The sequence below is a fragment of the Cyanistes caeruleus genome, chromosome Z (genome assembly GCF_971803275.1).
Source record: "Cyanistes caeruleus chromosome Z, bCyaCae1.hap1.1, whole genome shotgun sequence".
Classification (NCBI taxonomy): domain Eukaryota; kingdom Metazoa; phylum Chordata; class Aves; order Passeriformes; family Paridae; genus Cyanistes; species Cyanistes caeruleus.
This window is the reverse complement of record NC_141732.1, coordinates 68,821,800-68,828,083: the sequence shown is the minus strand read 5'-3', so window position 1 is coordinate 68,828,083 and position 6,284 is coordinate 68,821,800.

The following is a 6,284-nucleotide window of genomic DNA, read 5'->3' as shown; positions in this document are numbered from 1 at the left end:
CAAGTGCACTACACCCTACCTAAACACTCCTTTTGTCACCAGAAAAGCCACTGGCTAGGAATTCTTTTTTTCAGGGAAGCAGTGTGAAGAAAACATTTGAAGAAAATTTTTGTTCTGGTTTTGTCTGGGATACAGTTAGTTTCTCCTCTGTAGCTGGTACAGTGCTGTGTTTTGGATTCAGTATGAGAATCGTGTTGATAACACACTAACATTTTGATTTCTGCCAACCTGTGTTTGTCTTAATTTTGATGAGACTTTTTTGTGTCTCATCCTCTGCCAGTGAAGAGGTACACAAAAAAAGCTGGGAGGGAGCACGGCCAGAACAAGTAACCTGAACTGGTCAGAGGGCCATAGAGCACCATCCCCAGTATATAAACTGGAGAATTACCTGGAAGCAGGACTGATCAGGCTGTAAGGACTCTGTCTGGCATTGCTCAATAGGGGGTGAGTAACTATTGCACATCAATTGGTTTTCCTTGAGTTTTGCTTCTTCCCATTTTTATTTACTATCATTCATATATATTACTTTTTGTTTTTCAATTTATATTTCAAGAACTAAACTTTCTTTACGTCAACCTACAAGTTTTACTTTTGATTCTCCCTCCCATTCCACTGGGAGGAGGGGTGGGTGAGCAGCTGCATGGTGCTCAGCTGCTGGCTCTGGTTACACCACGACCTCTGTCTCTAGCAGAGGCTTGCTGATACCACTTTAGGGCTGGAATAGCTGCTGTCAGAATGCCCCCGATGCATGGACAACACGAGGGCGTGCCCATGAGCAGCTCTAATGACATATTCTTTGGGCAGTTCTTTGCCGAGTCTGCCTTCTCCCTACTTAATGGTCATTAACTGGCACTATCAGCCACAGCACTCCCAACTCCTGCCATCCCACACTTAGGAATGATTGCTTTTTGCTCTCAGTCCACTAATCCAGGATGTGCCTCTAATGCCTTCACAAGCCAGACTTCCTCAGCCTCGCCTAAGTGCACTGTGCAACACAACACAACATTGGCCTCACCACAGACTCTTCTACTCAGTGTGGCAGATAGGAAACACTGCAATAAATTTCATCAAACCACTGAGCCTAAGCATCCGAGGAACCAAAGATGCAATTTTCTTTAAATAATATATCCACCCTTTTATACAATCATTGTGCATTCACACTATGTCTTCTTCTATTGTGAATTTATGATTAATTTCTAACTGCTTAATTACCTTCTCATTTATTACATACACAGTCAAGTTTAAACAAGTAATAAGATTATTCATGGTGTATAATTTAAATCTAAACATCTCAGCTTATTGAAGATACAGTACATGACACTAATGTACTTAAAATTACAAGATTTCTTCTCTCTTTCTGGCCTCTAATTTCTTTAAATTTCACACATCCTAAACCAGACTCTACATTTTGGGGAAAGGGAAAAAAAGTAACTCATAAATTCTCAGTGGTGGGAATTTGAATTTCTACTTCTGGCACATCCACATAACACCCAGCTCTTTTCATTTTTCCAGTAAATACAATAGGTTTTTCATCCAAGATGGTTCAACAATGTATAAAGAAAAGATCTTGATTGTTGCTGAGGTATCCCAAGTTACATCTGAAAAACCTTACTTTGTCTTGGAGCTTGATTCCACTTTCCACAGACTTTCTAATGAACAAGACTTTCAAGAATCAGAAAGCTGAATACAACAATTCAAAGTCAATACATGGAATAAAACAAACTTTCTTTTTTTCCATTTGCATCACCAATGGGATGCAAATGGAAAAGTCCTTTTCCAATTAATTTTATTTACTAATTTTATTGACAAACAGGCATATAAAGGTAACAAAACCATTTCGAGATGCTACTGTCAGTCCTGTATTCAGTTCAAAAACTCAGCAGGACTAAAATTTTCTATGCCAATTGTTTCTTGCAGGCCTGTTTGTTTTCTTAAACTTCAGTCCAAGTAATTTTGCAGTTTCTAGTAGTTTAATGGAAACCCAGAGACTTGTTTAGAGCTGTCCTACCATCTCCAATGCTTGATTGGAAGTATCTATGCTCATTTTAAATAACTAGCTAAGAAGTCTGAAACCATCTAGTTGCCCATTCAAGCTACTAATTCTGATTTTTACATATGATCTACAGGAGGTATATCCTGAAACTGTCTGTAAAGCAAATAAATGCCTTATGAGTTAGAATAGCATAGTATTAATTTGGGAAAGTGGAGCTTCTATGGAAACAACCATTTTTTTGTAGCAAGCCTTATTTCCAACACTCACCCTGTGGAGTGGAGTTTTGCCTCAGTCTCAGTTGTTGGCTGTACTCCATCACACCTTGTCAGTGGATAGCTGTGTCCCAGAACTCAGGAATGGTTTTGGGCTAGTCCTGTGCCACCAGAGGGACTTCTGAAGACAAGTGTCTTCCTGCTGTCTCCTGCTGGCTGTTATCTCCAACTGGAATGCTGGATTTGCATCTGAAAGCACTACTGTTTGCACACTGGTATGATTTCTCCATCGAATACCAGGCAGATCTGTGCTTACAACAGTGTGTGGTTCCATAGCAAAGCAAAAATCTACAGGGAACCTCCTTCTCCTTCTGAATATGCCCAACTTCATTATCCACTCAAATATAGCAGTTTTATCTGGACACAGGTAAGTACTGTATATATGTCCTGAATAAGCGCTGTCTAATGTAACAATAAAGGTCATCAATTAGCCATACTACTGCTATAAATAATATTCTGATCACAAAGAGAGAAATACTATGCTACTTTGTTCTACCCTACCGTGCTGTTTACTCTTCTCTCCTGAAATGTTACATCACACTCTCCATGTTTTATTAGTCCAAATATGGAATGAATTTTAACCCTTGACTCCCGTAAGAACAGAGAATGTTTGTTTTTTAGGTCTCCTCCTCTTAATTACCACAAGATGGTAGCAGAGAGTTTCTCCAGAGAAAAATCTGAAAATAACACTGAATTGTCTCAAGTTTGGGACCCAGAGAGTGCGTGTTTTTGAGCTTAATCTGTTTCCAATGAGCCAGGAAACTACACAATTACATATTGTGGCTTTTAAACAGAAGGTAATTTCCTTTCTGGATTCCCATCTAGCTAACTATTAATCTGAAAGTCTGAATGCACTTTGCATCTCTACACTCAAATTCCTTGATGGACTAGACTTCATATGTACAGAATTGTTGCAGTGTGAGGAGCATGCAGCCTGCAAAAATGCTTTTGGGATCAAAAACTAGGTGTGGGGATTCTCAGGAAGCTCATTCTCAGAGTATGACTGTTGCATGATGCATGCTCTTGTCCTTCACGGGAAGATGTTGAGGCCCACTCTTAAAATGCTAAGGCACACAGCCCTTTTATAACAGCCTACTGATAGAGTGCTCAACCTGAAAGTAAAGAGAAGAATTCAATTCCTTCTTCAGCTGGAAGAAGTTCAAATACATGCTTGGAACAACCCCATGGAATGCCTAAAGGCACAGATTTAACAGCAGTGTAAATGGATATAGCCACTGCCCTTCCTTAAAAGCTGTCACTCTTCAGAAAGACACAGAAACATGTGACCTGGAGAGGCAGACTACTTGTGCCTCATCCAATCCAACGGGATAGAAGAGTTCTGGGACATCATTAGTCTGCAATTAATTTACTCTGAGAAGAACCTGGAACGTTTAAAGATTCTTGGGAGGTGCTAAATGTAAGTTGTTATTAGTTAGTAATGAATCTATTATCTTGCACTGCTGGACCAAACTGCATTTCTAACACTAGAAAATTTTGGTAGCTTTAGTTTCCAAGTTAGTTAGGAGGGGAAAATATTAGAGATTGCTATTAAATTGATGCACATAAATTTGGCTTATATGACATTGTGGATGAAGGACCACAGACAAAAAAATATTATAGTGAATTCTTTTTTTAGTTTTTGAGCTGCATTTAAATATTTCAGCATAATGAAGCTGCAGACCTTTCACTTGCTATTTGGAGAAAATAAAATACAGAGGATTACAGAATAAGTGAACTTCATATGTTCACCTTGAAACCAGACTTTGTGAAAAAAGCAGACCTGACATAATTTAGCACACATAACCATATATATATATATATAGACACTTGAAGTTACTTTTTAATTATAATTTTGTTACTTTTCACTGCTTTTTTATTTAAATAGCAACTGTTTACAATAGGGATTGTTGGGCAATTATTAGTTAAAGGCAAATGATTGTTTCTTCTTCATTAACCCCATATAACTTATTTATGCTACTGTGATTTTAATTTTTTAGAAAAAATCTACACCTGTTACTTATTAGTTAAGATTGTATCAGATAATACATATATAACACCTGCACTATCTCTTGTCAGGAACTACAATTATTACTTGATCAAAGAGGAGGAACTAGGAGCTCTCTCCTCTCACCTGGAGGAGAGACCCTGGAGGAGGTTCCTGCAACCACACAAGTTTGTGTACAACAAACTGCAATTTGATACAAGATCAGGCTTTGCCCTTTACAGTGACCACCATAACCACAATGGAAATGCCTTCAGAAACCTCGAACCTTATTTGTGTAGGGCCCTCAGGATACACCTGCAAATCAAGTGCAGACAGTTAAACCATTCCTACTTGATACATTTTGTGAGACAATTCAGATTGGCACTGAGGAACCCTAGAATGACTCCAAGCTGAGACCCCCTATTGAGAAATAAAGAGTACTATCCCAATGCAACATGGTTGTACAGTTCCAACATCTCCTCTGCAGCTGTGGGATGACCAAACTTACTCCCAGACAAACTCTACGAATATTTATGAAAACCTCTTAGCATTCTGGATGCACTAAAATGTACATCTGAAGTTGCTCAGTTCAGTGCAGTTCACTCAAGAACTTTTCTCTGAACTCTTTCACTGTGTAGAGTATTTCTGTAACTTCTGACTAAACGGAGATTGTTCCTGGGTAGGATTTAAATCATGTATGAGGAATACTGTTTATGGAAAGCAGTGGTTTGCTTTACTTTTGTTTTGGAAGTTGCCACTGTGCAGGCAGAAAGCAATAAGCAGTGGCTTGCAGCTAAAAAGAAACACTAATGGAGTTAAAAACATCTGTCTGGGCTGTACACAGCTAAAAATCTGTCTGATACAACAGAAGATGCCCAGGATTTTCAAATGACATGAAGATATGAGGGATCACAATCATAACAGCAAGCAGGATTAAGATTCAAAAGCGTCTTGACAAGTTAAAGTAATGGTGTGTCAAAAGGGAAAGAGCAATGTTGTAGTGTTAAGCCGAAATAATTAAACAAGGAAAGAAAAGAGCTGGCAAGATGAAAATGATCTGTGACTTAGAGAACATCACAGGTAGATCTTAAATAAACAACGTTCTGCTTCTGAGGAAATGGCAAACATAGAGACAGGTAGGAACAGAAGTGTCATCTTTGAGTAAATATAGTGTTAATAAGGCTCCTTAAAAGGACTATTGTATTCAATTCTTCTTTGAAACTGGACTCAAGAGATGTATGGATAGCAATGAACACAACCAACATTCTGTAAATAATGGAAAGAACTGAGTTTGTTTAACCTAGAAAGGGCTGAGGGGGTCCTCATTATTATACTATTAATTATATTATTTATCATATAAATGTTATAATTATATAAATTATAATTGCATAGTTATATAAATTATATAATTGTATAAAATTATATTATTAATCTTCAATGCTTCAAAGGCTGCTGCAACACAGGAAATAATAGCTTGGTCTCTATCAGTTTGAAGGCAGAGAGCAGTGGGTATAAAGGCCTACTAAGCCTTTTTAAAAAAAAGAACTTTTGACCACTAAGGATAGTGAGATCCTAGCTAGAGGTTGTGGAACTTCTGGGAACGGGAGATTTTAAGAAAAAGACTTGAGAATCAGGAAGTGGGTGGGATCCATCCTGCTTCGGGGCTAAAGATGACTTAATATTCACTATTTTGAATATTAATTTGTAACCAAAAGAACTTCAGATTTTTCATACAAATTACTAGATGTTAATAAGAGAATCAACACCTCTGGTAAACTGCAGAAGCTCATGTATATGATCACTAACTGACTGGAATCAGAAACTCTTGAAATACAAACATCTCTGCTTTACTTGAAACAACCCAGTAAAGTCTTTCATTACATTGGTTAATGAGGAACATTAAACTACCCCATTTTTCTTGTTTCAAGTCTTTGATTCAGTGCCTGACAAAGGGAATTGTGTTTGGTACCATATGTTTGCAGATTTTTTTTGTTTTCCTTTGAAATGATCCTGTTTACATAGATAGCATTGTTCC